This window comes from Pseudonaja textilis, chromosome 3 (genome assembly GCF_049901715.1).
Source record: "Pseudonaja textilis isolate UNSWEBS1 chromosome 3, rPseTex1.2, whole genome shotgun sequence".
In the NCBI taxonomy this organism is placed as follows: Eukaryota; Metazoa; Chordata; class Lepidosauria; order Squamata; family Elapidae; genus Pseudonaja; species Pseudonaja textilis.
In genome coordinates, this window is record NC_141992.1 from 117,623,319 (window position 1) to 117,643,140 (window position 19,822).

General features: G+C 39.1%; 1 protein-coding gene across 14 annotated transcripts in view; it reads right to left on the bottom strand.

The window, feature by feature from the left end:
* The window catches only part of CTNND2 (catenin delta 2), a 471,659-nt gene that overhangs the window by 376,202 nt on the left and 75,635 nt on the right, over positions 1-19,822 (bottom strand). The window lies entirely within an intron of this gene.

Here is a 19,822-nt window from a genome sequence, read left to right on the forward strand (position 1 = left end):
TTTATTTACTTTCAGTTGGATTTTGGCCCAGAAACACAATGTACGTGAGAATTGTAGTATTACATCTCTGCAGCTTTATGAAGTAGCTAGGCTGAGGTAACAACCAAGGTATCTTGTAGAATTTCCCACAGACACCTGTTTGGTCATAATGAAAATAAAATTCTGAATTCAGCTTAGTGTTTGTCTCAACTACCACATTTCTTCTTATGTTCAGCTGTGAGATAGCAAGCCTGCCAAAAATTTCTTGATTTTATGATTGTAAAGAAATTGAACTTAAATTCATTATTACTAATTTTGCCAATAACAACGATACATTTAGACCTCTGAATTTATTAGGTTTAAAAGATGTACCTTTCTGATTAAAATTTCAGATTGCACTGAATAACTAAGGGCTGGTTTTATTAAATGATCTGACAAGCTAATATAAAGTAACATAATCTCTTTATATGCTAAGGGAATTAATTATCCACAACTTCCTTCATCCACAGTATCATGTGTTATATTTTAACTGCTTGTTAAGAGAAATGGGACCAGCTTTGCAGTATTTGAAGACATTTATGTAAGAAAGTAGCTAAAATAACAGAGAGATTAGATAGAGAGTTTAGTTGGGCAAAACTAAATTCTGTACAATTTTCTGTACTTAAATCACAAGAATCTAGAATATTTAAAGAAAAGGCAGAAAATCTGTTTTGAGACTTGTCAAGAACCATACAAAGCATAATGGTGAGATGATGACTTCACTGGGGAGAGCAAGCGAGAGGGGAAAAAAAGAGAAAGAGAAGTTCCTGGTAACATGCTTATTTTTTTTCTCACATTTTACAAAATCCAGGACTTTCTATTTCTTGCTATGTTCTTTTCCTTGTTAATTTTAGGGGAAAAGAAATAATAAAATTTATTATTTTATTTATTATTTATTCATGAATAATTGTATACCTCTTTAGCAATGTATTTTTTCCTTCAAGTAAAAAATTAAGGGGATATTGTTAGCAGTCAAACAAACATTTTCAAAAAGTTTTATAAATCATCCCCAGTTTTCTAAGCTATTGAAATTTGCTAATGAAAATTGCATTTCATTTTGAATTTGTATAATGACTGTGAAATCAATAGGTATCTAATTCTTACAATACTTATATAGTACTAAGAACTTTCAAGATAATACACAATTGATTCTTTAATTTAAAGAAAGAAATTATAAATCCACAAATAGTTATAAAATTTATTCAAAAATGTAAATGTCCCAAGTCAATGCTTAATATATTTCCAATTTAAGCCATCCTGACTTTCTTTTCTGTTAGGAAAGTGCCTCATTATTCTGCCTACAAAATGAGCTTTTATATCAGAGAGCGCCAGATTAAATGACTGGAACAGGACAATGTGAAATTGCATTTAAAATATTCGGTGCCAGAATAATATCATCTCTTCAGCCACTGAAAACAAACAGTGCAATTTGATTTTCATTTTTAAAGTTGTTTATTTATTCTATCAAACATAAGCTACAAAGGAAAAATTCTGATGGAAATATAGGGTATATGTGCATTAAATAAGTATAAATCAGTGATCCTATTAGTTTCTAAAACAAACTGGTAAAGGGCATTATTTTTTTTAAAGTATTAGTCAAACAATAAGTTACCCCCTTCCCATAATCCCCTTTCCTAGAGACATAAATGACACACAGCCCCCCATTAAAACACGGGAATGTTGATTAAAACACTAGGAGATAAGAATAGTACAAGTAAGAAGGAAGGACCAGGGGAGACATGATGTCCCAATATTTGAGGGGCTGCCACAGAGAGGATGGGGTCAACCTATTTTCCAAAGCACCTGAAGGCCAGACGAGGAATAATGGATGGAAGCTGAACAAGGAGAGGTTCAACCTGGAAATAAGGAGAAATTTTTCTGACAGTGAGAATTATCAAACCAATGGAACAGCTTGCCTTCCAAAGTTGTGGGAGTTTCACCACTGGAAGCTTTCAAGAAGAGACTAGAGTGCCATCTGTCAGAAATGGTGTAGGGTCTCCTGCTTGGGCAGGGGATTAGACTAGATGACCTACAAGGTCACTTGCAAGTTATTTTTTTATGTTCAACAGTTCTTGTTTATTTTGTTGGCGTGCCAAAGAAAATAACTTCTATTGTTTCTAAATACCCTCAATGACTTACCAGGCACAATGTACTTATGGACTTACTAACAGTTCTTAGGAAGAGCCAGAGGTGGTATTTAGCAGCTTCTGACCAGTTCTGGAGAATCGGTAGCAGAAATTTTGAGTACTTTGGAGAACTGGCTAATACCACCTCTGACTGGAGATTTTACACTATCCTTTCCCTGCCACGCCCACCAAGCCATGCCCACAGAACCGGTAGTAAAAAAAAATTGAATCCCACCACTGGCGAAGAGCCCTATTGTAGCAAGACCCCTGATGATTCATAATACTTTCCTCTATAATAAAAATCCAGCATTTGAATTCTATATTTGAGATCTTACTAATTGCTCCTAAAAATCATTTTAATCTTCCGATTCTTGTTTCTTTATAATGCATAAAATATGCATTATTTTATGCATATTCATCTTCAAATCCCTCACAATATAGGAAATTGAAAAGATATAGAAATCTTGGTCCTATTAGAAATCTCAGAAGCATTCAGGCTGTCAACACTTGTATCTTCCTGAGGGCTTCAGTACAACTGTATACCTTGAATATATCATTGGTATGGCGGCGCACTCGGTTGCTGTGGCTTTTCACTCTCTGGTTTGGTATGTGTGTTTGGTGATATATGTGTCTGAGTCTTGTTACATGGGGGAGGTTTACAGCCGACAAGAACTAATATGCTATGGACTACAGTGTGCTAGAGCTATAGTGTCGGATTTTCAGAGGTCTCACAGTATTCCCGAGGAGATAGGACCACCAGGATCTCCATGGATTGTAATGGGATCATTTAAACAGCGCAGGCGGCACGGAGAGAGAAGGCGGAGGAGAGCAGGAGTTTTAACTCACTTAAAAAGACAGCCACACAAACCATCAGTGCCAAGTATCTTTCTTTCAAATGTTCAATCATTCCTCAATAAAATGGATGAGATTAATCTGATGGCAGCAAGCAATCACATGATAAAGGACTGCTGTGTGATAGTTATTACAGAGACCTGGCTTCACTCAGCTATTCCTGATGCCTCACTACAACTGGCATGTCATACCATCCACCAACAAGACCATAATAAGGACTCTGGTAAGACTAAAGGAGGTGGACTTTGTTTATACGTTTATAATAACTGGTGCACCGACAGCCATGTTATAAACAGATACTGCTCTCCTGATTTAGAGGTGATGACAGTCATGTGCAGACCCTTCTATCTATCTAGAGAACTGACAGTGGTGATTTTTACAGCTGTTTACATACCTCCTGATGAAAATATTAGTACTGCACTTGCATATTTGCATATTACAATAAATAAACAACTTAAGGCTTATCCTGATGGGGCTCATATAATAACTGGTGATTTTAATAAGGCATGCTTAAAGACTATTTCCCGAATTTACTCAGTATATGACATGTGCCACCAAGGGAAACATCACACTTGATCATGTGTATTCTAATGTAAAGCATGCATATAAAGCAGTGTCCCTTCCACATCTGGGACTTTCAGATCATTTATCATTGTTCCTTATACCAGCATACACCCCCCTCAGAAAACTAAGCCTGAAATCAAGCTCATCAAGATCAGCTGCAAAGCAAGGACACTTTCACACAAATTTGTATCTGTCTTTTGAAAGTCTTGGTGATATAAAGAGATGCAACAGACTCTTTGGACTATACCTGAATCTTTGAGCCACAAAGCTTTATCGTAGGAAGACAACCAACTATGAATCATAAGGTACTCATCTTGATAAATATATTAAAGTGTATAAAAATGACACATAACTACATGCAGATACAGAACATACAGTTTATAAAAAAGGGCAGTGGTGGAATTCAACCAGTTCACAACACTTCGGTCGAACTGGCTATTAAATTATTCGAATCCCACCACTGAAAAAGGGTCCCTGAATATATTTGCTATTCTGTCCTTGTGGCTTCCAATTATTCATCTGTTTTTTTGTTTTATGTTTTGGTGGAATAGATTCATTATCAATATAGTGAGTTATGAAATAGCTTAAGGCCATCTGTAAGTTCTAGGATCCTTTCAAGTGTGAGAGAGATATGCTTAATACCAAGTTGTAGCGCACTTGATAACATTCCTGATGGCTTTATTACAAAATTAAATATTTTCTATGTAATGTTCATTTCTTTTGACATTCCTTCAAAAACATTCAAAAACTCATGTAGATCAAAGAAAGGATGTTTTCTGATATTTTTCTGATAAGCAAGCTCAACATTATAATTTTCTTCACCATTTTGATTTTTTTATGCAGAAATCATTCCATTCTTTTATGTTTGCCCATCATTAGAGAGGCAGTATCTGAATAAAAGGCAGACAATTCCATAGGCTTTGTCCTGAATAAGAGAAGCTTTACAAAGATCTCTGCAAATATTTTCAGCATTTGTATGATTTGCTGTGAACATACCCAAAACTGAGCTGAGCTTAACTGAACTTTGAGAAACATCAAAGCATTGCCAAAATTGACATCTGTACTCATTGAAATGTTCATGATGTGTGTGTGTGTGTGTGTGTGTGTGTGTGTATTACTTTTAGTATATTCATAAGATTATCCATACATATACTCTTCTAGCAAATCTTGACAACTGGAGCTCCTACAGTTTATAAAACTAGCTGCAATTGATAAAGCATAAAGGCACAATGGTTTGATTTCCAATATTCTATTCTACTCTATTAATGCACCAACCAGTCTAGCCAAAAACATCTCCTTCCAGCTGGCATAATCAAGTTTTAAGGCTTTTCCTGAACACCAAAAGAAGGAGGAGTGGATTTAACTACAACTGCAGCAGTCCCTCTTGTCCCACTAACTCTATAACAAAATTTGCAGACGATACCACGTTCGTGGGACTCAAATCAGGAGAAGACGAGACGGCCTATAGGTCAGAGGTTCTCAGACTGGTCTTGTGGTGCAAGAGTCATAACCTCACCCTGAACATCAGAAAGACCAAAGAACTGATTATAGACTTCAGAAGATGCAAAGAAGAACCTCTCCCACTATGTATCAATGGAGACTGTGTGGAAAGAGTTCATAGTTTTAAATTTCTAGGAACTCATATTTCTGACAACCTTACTTGGTCAGTCCACACTATGGCCACTGCAAAGAAGGCCCAACAGCACCTGCACTTTCTGAGGCTGCTGAAAAAGAGTGGTCTGGGTGAGAAGTTGCTGGTTACTTATTACCGTTCTACCATCGAGAGCATTTTGGCATACTGTGTAACGGTGTGGTATGCTGGATGCTCTGTAGTGGATAAGAAGATGCTCCAGAGAGTTATAAACACAGCACAAAAATTAATTGGTTGCTCTCTTTCTTCTTTGGAAGAGAATGCGAAGACCAGACTCCTCTGTAGAGCACTAAAAATCTCCACAGACCGTTCTAATCCTGGACATTCATATTTTGAACTGTTATCATCAGGGAGGAGTTGTAGGTGTCTTAAAACGAGGACTAATAGACTGAGAAACAGTATCTTTTCCAAGGCAATAATTGTCTTGAATCAAACAATGCATATGTGATTTAGCCCTATGTATATTGTGGCATTTTTAAACTATCTAACTTACTATATGTTTTAGATATGTTTTAGACTAGGTTTTTAATTATTATTTAATTATTTTAATTTTTAAATACCCTGTAGTGTGATTGTGATGTGGTGTTTGGGACAATGTGCTGGAGTAGCTTTCAAATTTCATTGTGTTTGTAGAATGCAATGACAATAAAGGTATCCTATCCTATTCTATTTTTAATCTTACAAAGACTGTTTCCAATATTTATATGTTTTATAGACTCATGCTGTTCCATGCCCTTCTTTCTGCTGGCTTTTTAAAGGCATTTCAAATCTTGATTTTTGTCTTTCTAACCATTTGGGAAATGCTTTCAGAGGTAACATTATCATGCAGAATGAGTAACAAATATTTCACAAAATGTAAAATGGCTAGTAATTGTGGTTGTGCAACAGCAGGTAGATTTAGCATTTTTGATCGCTAATGCAGAAACTAATGAGTTCTTCCTTTCTCAAGTTTTTTGTAAATAAATCTGCATTAACCTGCACTTGAGCCAGTCACTCTTTCAACCCAAATCATCTTACAGGGCTGTTCTGGGGAAAATAGGAGGAGGAAGATATTAGGTATATTGCTTTATTTATAAAAGTAATAAAGATGGGATAAAAATAAACAAACTCAGTACATGGATTATTTTGTCTCATTGGTGATAATATAACAAGAAGTAATATCTACCAATAGCTCAGATTGTATCTATACATACACAGAACTGTTGTTGCTACTGTTGAATAACTGAATTGGAATTTCTCTTTCAAGAATACCAAGGTATTTCTAAAATTCTTTGTTTCAGTGTATATTGTGGAAATTTCATATAATCAGATCTACTTTTCTTAATCAGCTGCAAAGCAAGGACACTTACACACAAATTTGTATCTGTCTTTTGAAAGTCTTGGTGATATAAAGAGATGCTTTGGACTATACCTGAATCTTTGAGCCACAAAGTTTTATCGTAGGAAGACAACCAACTATGAATCATAAGGTACTCATCTTGATAAATATATTAAAGTGTATAAAATGACACATAACTACATGCAGATACAGAACATACAGTTTATAAAAAAGGGCAGTGGTGGAATTCAACCAGTTCACAACACTTCGGTCGAACTGGCTATTAAATTATTCGAATCCCACCACTGAAAAAGGGTCCCTGAATATATTTGCTATTCTGTCCTTGTGGCTTCCAATTATTCATCTGTTTTTTTGTTTTATGTTTTGGTGGAATAGATTCATTATCAATATAGTGAGTTATGAAATAGCTTAAGGCCATCTGTAAGTTCTAGGATCCTTTCAAGTGTGAGAGAGATATGCTTAATACCAAGTTGTAGCGTACTTGATAACATTCCTGATGGCTTTATTACAAAATTAAATATTTTCTATGTAATGTTCATTTCTTTTGACATTCCTTTAAAAACATTCAAAAACTCATGTAGATCAAAGAAAGGATGTTTTCTGATATTTTTCTGATAAGCAAGCTCAACATTATAATTTTCTTCACCATTTTGATTTTTTTTATGCAGAAATCATTCCATTCTTTTATGTTTGCCCATCATTAGAGAGGCAGTATCTGAATAAAAGGCAGACAATTCCATAGGCTTTGTCCTGAATAAGAGAAGTCTTTACAAAGATCTCTGCAAATATTTTCAGCATTTGTATGATTTGCTGTGAACATACCCAAAAACTGAGCTGAGCTTAACTGAACTTTGAGAAACATCAAAGCATTGCCAAAATTGACATCTGTACTCATTGAAATGTTCATGATGTGTGTGTGTGTGTGTGTGTGTGTGTGTGTGTGTGTATTACTTTTAGTATATTCATAAGATTATCCATACATATACTCTTCTAGCAAATCTTGACAACTGGAGCTCCTACAGTTTATAAAACTAGCTGCAATTGATAAAGCATAAAGGCACAATGGTTTGATTTCCAATATTCTATTCTACTCTATTAATGCACCAACCAGTCTAGCCAAAAACATCTCCTTCCAGCTGGCATAATCAAGTTTTAAGGCTTTTCCTGAACACCAAAAGAAGGAGGAGTGGATTTTAACTCCTGCAGCAAGATGTTCCAGAAATTGTGGGGGTGGGGGGGCACAGCAATAAATGCTCATCTTCTGGATCCCACCTGCCGAAATTCCTTGGCTGATGGGATTCACAGTAAGCCCCTTCTGCCAGCTTGAGTTGGGTGGGCCAATCCCATTACGGAAAGTCTATTCCTCAGATATCTTGGACCCATGCCATAAAGGTATTTAAAGGTAATAACAGAAACCTTGAAATATACCTGGAATCAAATCAGCAACCACTGCAGCTCATGTAATAGTGGTATTACAGGTGCCACCCAAAGGGCTTCCAAAACTGCATGCTAGTAAGTTCTGGACCAATTGTAGCATCTGAATGTTCTTCAACAGTAGCTCTATATAAAGAGCATTGAAATAATCCAAGAGTGAGATGACCAGGGCATGAGTGACTTAGCTCAGGGGTCTCATAATCCAGAAAAGGGAACAGCTGGTGCATCACACAAAGTTGTGTGAAGGCTCTCCTAGCCAGCACTTCCTCCTGCTCTTTGAGGTTTAGATGGTTTGGATGGATCATATTTAATCCAAGAGAACAATTTCAAAAAATGTAAAGCAAGAGATTTTTTTTGTTACGTATATTGATCAAAGATGCAATAGCTGTAGGAATATACACCAATACAAAAATACTATCTAAAGTACACATACTCTTTCCTTCAAACTCTTCACTGCAGCCCTTAAAACTTCCAGAATTTATCATATTATAACTTTGATAATATAAAAAATACATACATTATATAAATTTCAATGTCAATGCAATTAAAACAAATGCTGTAGTTTTTCTCATGACTCTATTATCTGATTTTCACAGTGCAACTCCCAATCATCCCAACATGTAACTTAAAGGCCAAGTGTTATACAACATTGTTTTACTGCTGTATAAATGAACTGGATAAAGCATTGGGCTTCCTCTATATGCCTAATTCTGCTAAAGTCTATCCAAATAGGAGGCATTTTGAAAATACAAGTGTTGTTTTCCCTTAGTTCATCTATAAGGGTTGCCTCAGTTTATTTTCAGTACATGGACAACTTGTGCCAAACTCATCCCTCTAGCTGTGTTGGATTACAACTTCCAGATTTCCCAGTTTTTGAACCTGTTAATTTGCAATTATGTATGAGTGAGCTCTAAGCAAAAGAGAAATATTCAATATTTGGTTGTAATTCATAAGTATTTCAAGATTTAAACATATTATGTGATCTAAATACAAAGTCATATAACTTTCTTTCAAAAAGTGATTCAAGAACGTTACACGAAAAAAAGTAAGTTTAGAAATGTTACTGAAGAATCTTATAAGAAATACACTTTGATAAAATAAAGCATTATAACCATAGACTTTTTTCATTTATATTTGACATGAACTGCAAACAAGATCAGATTTTATATGCAGGTAAATGAAATCCCCCAAATATTAGTCACAGGTGGATAACCCTAAATTGTTTTATGTTAACAGTACACTTTTGATAAAGTAAAACCCTAATCTAAATTTAATAATATTCTTTCTTGCTGGATTATCCTATGCATAAATGAAAGGCAGTAGAGTTTTGCATTCCATTTGCCATTCCATCCAGGAAAGAGGACTATTGCTTTTAATCTGAGAGGTTCTACTCAGGTATTAAAATTAATAGCAACCAGAATACTTCTCCTTTGGAATGCAATTTAAACCAATTTTAAAGATACCTAGAGTAATGAATACTAAGTTAATGAATTGTCACAAATTCCATAAATCAGGTGTGATGTATTTGTGGCGCCCAAAGATAGGTCAATTTCAACATTGATCACTAAAACATTAAAGCAAATGGTTTTGGGATGAAGTCCAACATTATTTCAAGGATCATAATAAAAGGTGCATTATATGAGGAAGTGTTTTATGTTTAAATTTACTGCCAATGTCATGATACAATTAATGATATTATGCTTATATAAATGTATTTCAAGCTGAATTTGGCTCTTAATGACTTCATGGATAAGTCTTAATAATTTTCTTGGCAAAATACTGAAATGGTGTAATTTTCTTCTTCTGGATTTTTTCTATTTCCCAATCCAGCCTACATCCTTTGTATTTTGAGATGATCTCATACAAATACTAAACTAATCCTACTTTCCTTAGTTTGCTATGGTTTCAGTCAAGGTTAAGTAGGATTCTCGATTATAAGAAAGGGGACAATCACTTATCATGCATAGTTGAATAAAACTCCATAACAATGAACATTATATTAAGATATTCTCTTGTAACAATAGAAGAAATTCACAGAATTCTACAGAACTTTCATGTGTGCTATTTTTCTGATGCTATATTAAGTATATTGTTCACTTAATAATAAAGTACACATATAAGAAAATAAGTAGCAAGTAAAAAGGTTGACAGAGAAATATGGTCAAACTTACTTCTCACAGGTGAAGAGTGAACACATTTAATCAATTTTAAACAAATTTAAAAGCGGAAGTAACAGAGTTGCCATTAAAGTAAAACAATTTTACTTAGAGTACAAAGGTAATGAATCAAAAGTTCTTTATAAATATTAAATTACACATTTTGGGTATATTATTCCATGTTACTTTAACATCTCCTTCCATTACATATTGTGAAGTCAAAACAGGGCAACCTTGGGACAGATTAATAACGTTTTTAATAATGTTCACTCCATCATTTTACACTATGTTTATAATATGGAAATTTGTTTGTTTATTAATTTGATTTTTATTGTTGCTCTTCTTACGTAATTGCATCATCAAAAAAATCCCTACAAAACAAGTGGTTTGTCAGTTCAAGAATGAGAACACCATCTTCCCATTTTGATTATAGGCAATACATTTTAATACATTGCACAACATGGGCAATCCATGGTTATAAATGTCTGACTAATAGACAATACATACTTACAAAGTATTGCCTATAACTAAAACGAGCAGATGTTGTTCTCCTTCCTTGAACCAACAAATCCCTGAAGCTGTGCAATGTTTTCATGACTGTCACAAAGTAGTATGGGCGTTGGTATATTTACCTGAGAATGCCCTTTCTATCTACACTGCTAGAGAGCCCAGGATAGGTTAGACTCCTCCTGATGATGTCATTAAGCTGAGTCTGTTCTTATATATAAAAGGCCAGCCCCTGGGAGTCTCCCCAGCTTTGGCGAAGATACTTGACAGACTGTCGTGAGTGTCTCTGAAAGCGAAACAGAATCTAGAACGTTAGCATTTCTTACCATATCTGGACAAAACAAAAGAGGGGCTGGGCTCTCTAGCAGTGTAGATAGAAAGGGCATTCTCAGATAATTATACCAATGCCCATTCTCCTGCTGCAAGAGCCCAGGATGGGACATACCAAAGCCTGCATGTCCACGGGAGGGTCCTTGTCCGGCTGATCATTCCGACTGTGGAACCACTTGATGAAGTACCCATCTGCTGCAGGCCGCACTCGTAGAGCCAAAGGAATCCAGACAGTAATGTCTGATGAAGGGTGCCAGGAATGCCCATGTGGCCACTCTGCAAATCTCTTCCAGGGATGCCTGGGTGGTCCAGGCAGCTGAAGTCACAGCACTTCTGGTAGAGTGCACAGTCAGACCCTGGGGCACCAGAAGGGTAACAGCTTTGCAGGCCTGTGCAATGCACACCCTGATCCACCTGCTTAAGATGGGAGGAGAGGCCTTGTTCCCCAAGTGTGATGGGGAAAAGGAGACAAACATAGCCTCAGTTTTCCTAAAGGTGGAAGTGTGTTTGAGGTAAATTCTAAGCGCTCTCCTAACATCTAAGGTATGCCATTTGAGCTCTATGTTGTGGTGCGGAAGGGGGCAGAAATCCGGCAACACAATGTCCTGGGACCTGTGGAACCAGGTATTGACCTCTGGGATAAAGGTAGGATCTAAACAGAGAACAACTCTATTATCATGAAAGGTGCATAAATCCTATCTGACCAAGAGGGCAGCCAGCTCTGTCACCCTTCTAGCAGATGTGATTGCTATCAGAAAAACCACCTTCAGGGTCAAGAATTGCAGAGACACTGCCCTAAGGGGTTCAAATGGCAGTTCAGTCAGAGTCTGGAGCACTATTGGAAGGTCCCATGAAGGATACCTGTGTACTACAGGGAGGGTGAAGGTTGGAAGCCCCTTTTAAAAACCTCCTGACAGAAGGATGGTGAGACAAGGAAGGAAATGATTCCCAGGATAGAACTGAGGAAAGGGCCCACTACTTGGCAGCTTAGGGTGTTAGGGGCCAGTCCCTTCTTTACATCTTGAAGGAAATGTAGAACCTCTGCTACCTGAGCTGAGGTGGGAGATAGACCCTCCTTTAGATACCATTGACAAAAACCCCTCCTGGTGGCATCGTAAATGTGCGTCATAGATGGTTTATGAGATGCCTGGTTAGTGAGGATAACCCTCTCTGGAAGATTAGCCTCTCTCAACCATTGCCACTCAAGCACCACATGGTCACCTTGAACCACTGTGGATCTGGATGGAGCAAGGCTCCCTGATGAAGGGAGATTTTGTCGGCTGGGATCCTCCAGGGAGTGGCTACAGACAGGTTCACCAAGTCTGCAAACCAGGGCCTCTGTGGCCAATAGGGGGCCAGGAGAATTAGCTCCACCTATTCCTCCAACATCTGGAAGACTGCTGGAATAATGGGAAGAGGGAGAAAGGCGACCCCCGGGCCATCTGCTCAGAAGAGCATTGGTCCCCTCTGCGCCCTGACAAGGAAACCTGGTGAAAAACCTGTTTACCTGCATGGTTTGGAGAGTGGAGAAGAGATCCACTTCTGGAGTCCCAAACCTGAGGGAAAGATTTCTGAAAAGGGATGGGTGAAGGCGCCATTCTGCGTGGTCAATCAAGCTCCAGCTCAGCCAGTTGGCTTGGGAGTTGTCGACCCTGGAGATGTGATCCACCATGATAGACAACAAGTGCCTCTATGCCCACAGCCCCAAACATTCAGCCTCCCTCATCAGGGGCCCTGGACCTCATCCCCCCGTCTGTTGATGTGTGCCTTTGCGGCCATGTTGTCCATCAACACTAGTACATGGGATCCAGTTACCATGGCCTTGAAGTGCCTCAGTGCCAGAGTTATGGCCCTGAGCTCCAACCAGTTTATGAGGCAGTTTTTGTCTGTCCAGGACCAAATCCCCTGAGCTATTTGGCCATCCATATGTGCCCCCCAACCCAGAAGACTGGTGTCTGTAGTGAGCAAAAGCCTGTCTGGTTCCTTGAATGGGTGCCCCTTCCAGAGGGCCAGGGAAAGCCACCACTTGAAGGAACTCTGGGCCTGTGGAGTCAGCTGGACCCTGGCTGATGTGTGACTAGTTCCTGCTCATTAAAAGGAGAGCAGAAACCGTCGTAGAGATTGGGAGTGAAGCCGTGCCCACGGGACGATGCTGATACATGAGATCATCTTCCCCAATAGTTTGAACAGCAGTGACAGGGGAACAGTGTGCTGATGTTGAACCTGACAGATGATCTCAGTAAGGCTTTCCCCCCGATCTGGAGACAGAAAGAATTGGCACAGAGTTGTGTTGATGACAGCTCCCAGTGGAGCAATCTGGCTGTGGGAGAGAGATGGCTTTTCCTGGTGTTGATAGAAAAGCCATGGTTCTGAAGACAGCAAAGTGTAATTATCTAAGTCTCAATTGATGGAGTGGACGGAGGATGAATGTATCAAAATGTAGTCCATGTAGTATTGGATCCTCACTGGAATGGACTGGAGTGAAGCCACCAATGCCGTTAGGATCTTTGTGAAGACCCTTGGAGCTGACGAGAGCCTGAAGGGGAGGGTTCGATACTGGAAGTGGTGGGGCTGGTAACAGAAATGGAGAAACCAGCAATGGTGAGGCCAAACAGGAATGTGGAGGTAAGCCTCCGTGAGGTCAATGGAGGAGTTTGCCCTCCTGAAAGCTCTCTAAAATAGAGTGCAAAGTCTGCATTTTGAAACGCCTGTATGGGATAAACTCATTCAAAAAGTTTAGGTTGAGGATGGCTTGCTAACCCCCCCCCCCCCAGGTCTTAGGGACCACAAAAAGTCAAGAATAAAATCCTCACCCACATTGATGTTCAGGGACAGGTTGAATGGCCCTTATGTCTACTAGGTGTTGGATGGCTGATTCCACGAGGGCCCTTTTTGAACTGTTGCAGAAAATGGGACAGAACACAAAGTTCTCTGGGGGTGGTGAGAGAAAATCCAGCTGTAAAACTGATCTTACTGTGTTGAGTACCAAGGCGTCCATTGTTGACTCCTCCAATCTGGAGGCAAAGAAAGCTAAAAAACCTCCAATGAGTGGGGAGAGCAACAGAAGGAATGACCCCCTCCCCCACGAAAGGGCGGTTTACCCGCAGAAGGTTGTTGTCTGCCAGGTGCGTCTGGCCATTGATCTTGATGCTGGGAATACACCCGCTGTGGCCGGGAAAAATGGGGGGTAGTCTTGGCCTGAAATGTTGGTGCTGGGTGATAGTCAGTTTTCTTTCCTGAAGAGGAAAGAACCTTCCTTTTCTCCCTGGTTTCGATGAGGTATGGCTCTACTGCATTGCCGAAGACCTTTTCACCTGTACAGAGAGCCGAAGCTAGCTTCCACTTCTGGTGAGACTCTGCCTGCCAATTCTGGAGCCAAAAGAGCCTTCTCACTGCCACTGAGGAGGCCACAGCCCTGGATGAAAATTTGGTGGAATTAAGGGTGGTGTCTGCTGTAAATTCCACTGCTGCTATGATTTTGTTTAGGTCCTGGTGTGACCCGAAGTCAGATGCCGAGGTACGGTCTTGGTGCAGCCAGCAGAGTGAAGCCTCATGAAAAACAACGCAGCAGTCAAAGCCCGGACAGCCCACTTTGCTGCTTGGTGGTTATGTTTGAGGGTCTGTTCGGAGTGTTTGTCCTTGGCCTTGAGCATGTTCTCTGGCTCGGTGGGGGTGCCAGAGAAGGAGAATGAGGCAACGACAGGAGCATTTACAGAGGGTACTGCAAGAGCATTGGCTAGGGAAGGGCCCACATTGTAAAACTGTCTATAATGGGATGAAGGGCGAGGACCTGCAGATCTCCCCCTCTTTCTGATATGATTGAGGAGTGTGACTGTGCTCAGATGGGTTAACGTAGTCGTCCTCCCCATAATCCTCCCATTCTGAGTGGGAGGAGTGGGCCCTTTGCTCCTGGGATAGTGGGTACCTTCTCTGAAGAGGTAAAGGGCCTTGAAAGTAGGCAAAGCAAAGGGAGGGACTTCTATCTAAAGGCCGAAGGGTTTTCTGGAATCCTTCAGCCAAATCCTGCCTGATGGCAATAGAGACAACCTCTTGAATCTTCCTGGGTCTGTCACTAATGGAAGGGTCAGTGGGGTGAAGGCCCGCAGCAGTGGGGTTAAAGGTAGCCTTTGGTCTAGGCCGAGACCTTCCCTGGACCCTGGTGGCTGGGGGGGGGGGAAAGCCCCAAGTGGCCTGTTTGAAATTAGGTCCTGACTTACTTTGGTCTTGAGGATCGAGTTGTTTCTCAAGCCTCTCAGAGGGGACCAAGATTGAGGGTGTCCAAAGGATCCTGAAATTTCCTCCATCCTACTAGAAAAACCTCCCTGGCAACCCTGGGGTTCTCCTGATTGGAAAGCCTGTTGCTGTTGCTGTCTCATTTGCTCTATTGTTTTATTAAACTGTCTCTCTAAGGCAGCGTGTCTTCATTTTTAAGCCTTAAGTTCGGCCTGGGATGTTTTCTTGGGGGCCAGAACCTTAGTCCTAATTTTTGCAGCTACCTCTTTCTGTATTGATTGAGAGTGCTGTCTGTGTCTTTTTCTCCTGGCCAGTTGGAGGGACTGGTCTTCTGGGAAAGAAAGTTCAGCCTGTGCCCTATCTTGATCCATGGCAAGAATAGGCAAAGCACAAGAGGTGCTGGAAGCTACCCTCAGTATGTGCTGCCTATTGTGAGGGCCTTGCTGTAGAGGAAACCAAGGATGCTTCCCTTTTAGGGCTGATAGTTAAGATGGGCCACTTAAAATGGCCACTCACCTTGTGCGATGGAGAAATTGCTCTCCCAAGATGGCTGCCCACACGTGTTGTAGCCTCCAAATAATGGCTGTCGTTCCCTAGGCTGCTATGAGCCCCGAGCGATGAAATTGGCCGAAAGGAAAAGGAGCAACCTCAGTAGAAGTGATAAGCTGGCTGGCACTGTTTTCGCCTTGCCGATCTTCGTGATTGCGGCCGCTCGCAAATGAAAGGCTGTGGGGGAAGCTGGATTGTGGCGCTTCCCTTATTTGCCTTTCCGCTAGACTAGCAATGTAGAGTCCTCAGCATTGCAGGAGAGCAGAGCCCCGCTCTCCTGAAGAAGCAGCTGCCCAGATCCCTGGGAGCTATGCTTAATATTCGCTTTGTAGATTGTTTGTTGAATTGTACAATAAACACTAGTGCTTTCAGAGACACAGCTCACTGACTAAAAGGAGCTGAATCAAAACTGGGGAGACTCTCAGGGTTTGGCCTTTTATATATAAGAACAGGCTCAACTTAATGATGTCATCAGAAGGAGTCTAACCCATCTGGATTCTTTTAGTGGCGTCGAGGAGTACGTACATTTTTATTGTTAGGGCTGAATGGGAGAGGCACACTTTGACTGGCTCCTCTGATGAGACCTCGTTGAACTTCTGGCATAACTCATAAGCCTTCATGATATACATCTTCGGTACATCTTTTTCACTGTCATTCAGATATTCTTCCAATGCCCTTTTTTCTTTAACTGCTACACTTGCAACATTCCCTGCTGACCTATTTTTCTTGATAATTGCAGTCTGTGAACATCACTGCCTGGATGGGATAATCCCTCCTATAAATAATATGTTGAGATATAATTTATAGAAACCCATACTGAATCAACATCACACGGGTCAAAAAGGATCACAGTAGGTTTTGGAGTTCCAAGACATCTAGTTAACAAATGCTTTACAGGATTCAGGAGTGTTGGCTCAGCAATCTGGGTCAGCAACTGCAGGATTACATGAAGAAGTGTTTATCCATCACAAATATACACAAGATTGAAAAAGAAAGTAAAAGAAAGAACGATATTATTACAAATCAAGTCCAACATGAAGAAAATGAAAAGAATCTGAAAAGAATGTGCCAGTTCTGGAAAGAACAACATCCAGAATCAGAAATAACAGAAGAGAGGCTAGCAGATCAACATCAAATTATACTACAAATAAAATATTCACAGAAGCAGAAGTGGAAGAACCACAAAGGTCTACACATGGCAAAAAAAATTAAACACTTGCCCAGAAGTAGGTCAGACAGAGGCAGGGGGAATCAGCAGTGCAGAAAGTCATCATAGCTTTTGAATCATATTGATTCCCAAACCAGGCACTCTGCCTTCTCCACAAAAAGAACACAGCCCTCTCAGCCAAGATCAGATGCAAGCAAGCTAGAACAGAATGAAAGAATAAAAGCTGAAGAATTAGTCCAAGAATATCTAATCATGAAATATCACCTAGAAAGAAAGGTTAAGGAAGCACTGAAACTAACAAAGCACCAAATAACAGCTATAGCCAAGGAGATCAGCAAATATGAAACTTGAATTGTACATTATAGGCAGAATCTCTGATTTCAGTCAAATTAGAAATGCTTCTACTGATCCATCCATGGAGAGAGACTGCAGTGAACCAGTTAGAAGTCAAAATCAAGTCTTCAGTTTCTTTTTTCAGTGTCCCAGTTCTAAACCACTGCCAGGTTTTATCTTTATCTACTTTCCCCTTGATCTTTGCAGAAATTGACCATGTAATGCTTTCCCCCAAGATTCTGTTCGCGTTTGTATTACATTCATGTTTTTTTCTTGTACATTGTATTAAGGTTTGTTTTCAGCTATCTTTTACATACCAGCCAATGCATACTTTCCTTCTTCAACAGTTGAAGTAAACCTCTGCCTTCATTTTTGCAGGGCTATCACTATTTCTGAGGGGCATGTATTATCAAGCAATTAATATCATAATCATTATTATATAATATATTATATTATTATATACACAAAAATATGAAATCACAGCTGCCAAAATTTTAGCTGGTGTTGTCCTTCGTAAGCAAGAAGTTCTTCCCAAGAATCTAGGATACTGTAATGTATCACATAGTATAAGACAAACATTTGATGAATTGATGGTAAATAACTTGTCGCTTACATACATATTTTACTTAGACAGACTTAGGAATGGGTCTTTTTCTTAACAAAGAGACTGTTTGTACTGCAAGTTTTTTTTTAAAAAAACCATACTAATGATAACAATATTTAGCTGAATGAAATGCATCTTGAGATTTAAAAATACATATTTAAATATCCCATGCATTAATTTGTTAAAATAGGGTATTCAAACCATTGACCATGGTATCCCGATGGCCTGACTGTGAGGAATGGGATTAGATGATTCCATTTCCTGATGATTCTTCTATCACTTGAGTAGATGGTATGAATGATTAGGGAAGAACAGTTGAACTTTTGACATCTTTGGTCTGGTGTGGCACAGGATTTAGCTCTCTCCCTCTTGTTTTTAACATCACCATGCAACCATATCCCAAAACTAAATTGACTATGATTGGAGCTCCATTCTTCTTAAAAGAACAATTCTACAGCTTGGTGGTTCTCCTGAATTCATACTCCAATTTATTCATGCATCATTATGTTAAGTCACCAGTTGATCAGTTTATAAATTATTTCTGTACTATTGGCAGCCATTCATTACTGGCTTGGCAGAGAACCATTAATACAACTTGACTTGGCAGCAGTGTCTGGGTAATAAAAATACTGTACTTTCCTATTCAAAAATGATATGCAGTTTAGCAATAGCAATACCACTTACACTTATGTATTGTCCCACAGTGCTTTACTGCACTCTCTGGACAGTTTACAATTGCAGCATATTTCTTCAAACTATTTGGGTCCTCATATTACCAATCTTGGAAAGATGGAAAGCTGAATCAACCTTGAGTCCCATTAGTCCCATCAGGATTGAACTTCAGACTGTGGGCAGAGTTTGTCTGCAATACTGCATTCCATCCACTGCATCACTAGGATTCACCAGAGTCCTCATCCATTGAACTATAAAAATATTAAGCTTGTGTCAAATATCAGTATTCCTGCACATTTCTTTCTCAGCATTGGCTCAAAGTTTTTAGATTAATCAAGAGAACTGGAGAAATGAATGCCCCAAAATGTGTGTTGAAAGCAATGCAAATAGGACTGAAGTAACTTCCTTTTCCTGCATATATTCAGAAACTCCATGTTTAATTAGTTTCTTTCCCTGGGCCATCCGAACTGCAAATAAACACGAAGTCACTAACTTATTAAGATGTGAAAAGATGTGAAATCTCAACACCCTATTCAGATGTATAATAACATATTAAGTACAATCCACCTCTTGTGTATTATACTCGGCTAAGTGTTACAGTCAGTGTTGGATGTATATTTTGTGTATATTTGTAGATATTGTACTCTCAAATTGCAAATGGAGACGTGGGTAGTCTATTTTTCTTATCTTCATTTTTAAGTGCTTTGGTTTTATTTTATTGCGAACAGTTGCTGGGGTGCATCCACAGTTTCATTGTACTTGTACAATGACAATAAAGTTCTTCTAATTACTACCATAGCCATAGTGTAACAAATTTGCTTTAGTCCCAACTAAAAGTATGAGAAGATAGACAGAGCAATATGTTGCTTTGATTTTGATTTTTCAAGAAGGAAATTAGAATTTTAAAATGTGTTTTTTAACGATTAGCAACTCTGTCATTTCTATGAAGATGGATGGTGCCTACAGCATTCCTAATTAAATATGACTATAGAAAGTGCAAAATCGTATCACAGGATGAACAGATTTAAAACCTGATTAGCATTACCCCACAATAATAACACTACAGATATTCATAAAACAATTGATTCACAACAACTCTTATTATAGGAAAAAATTCAAAAGGACTGTTCAAATTAGCTCTGCATGTCCAAACAGGTCTTTGGATATGTGTATCTGTGTATGTAATAGGCAGTTAAGTTTTATTTCCAACTAACTTTGGAACACAGAGGAATTAAAAAATAAACAGATTTTATATAATATTGTACCCTGCAGTTGAAACATTTAAA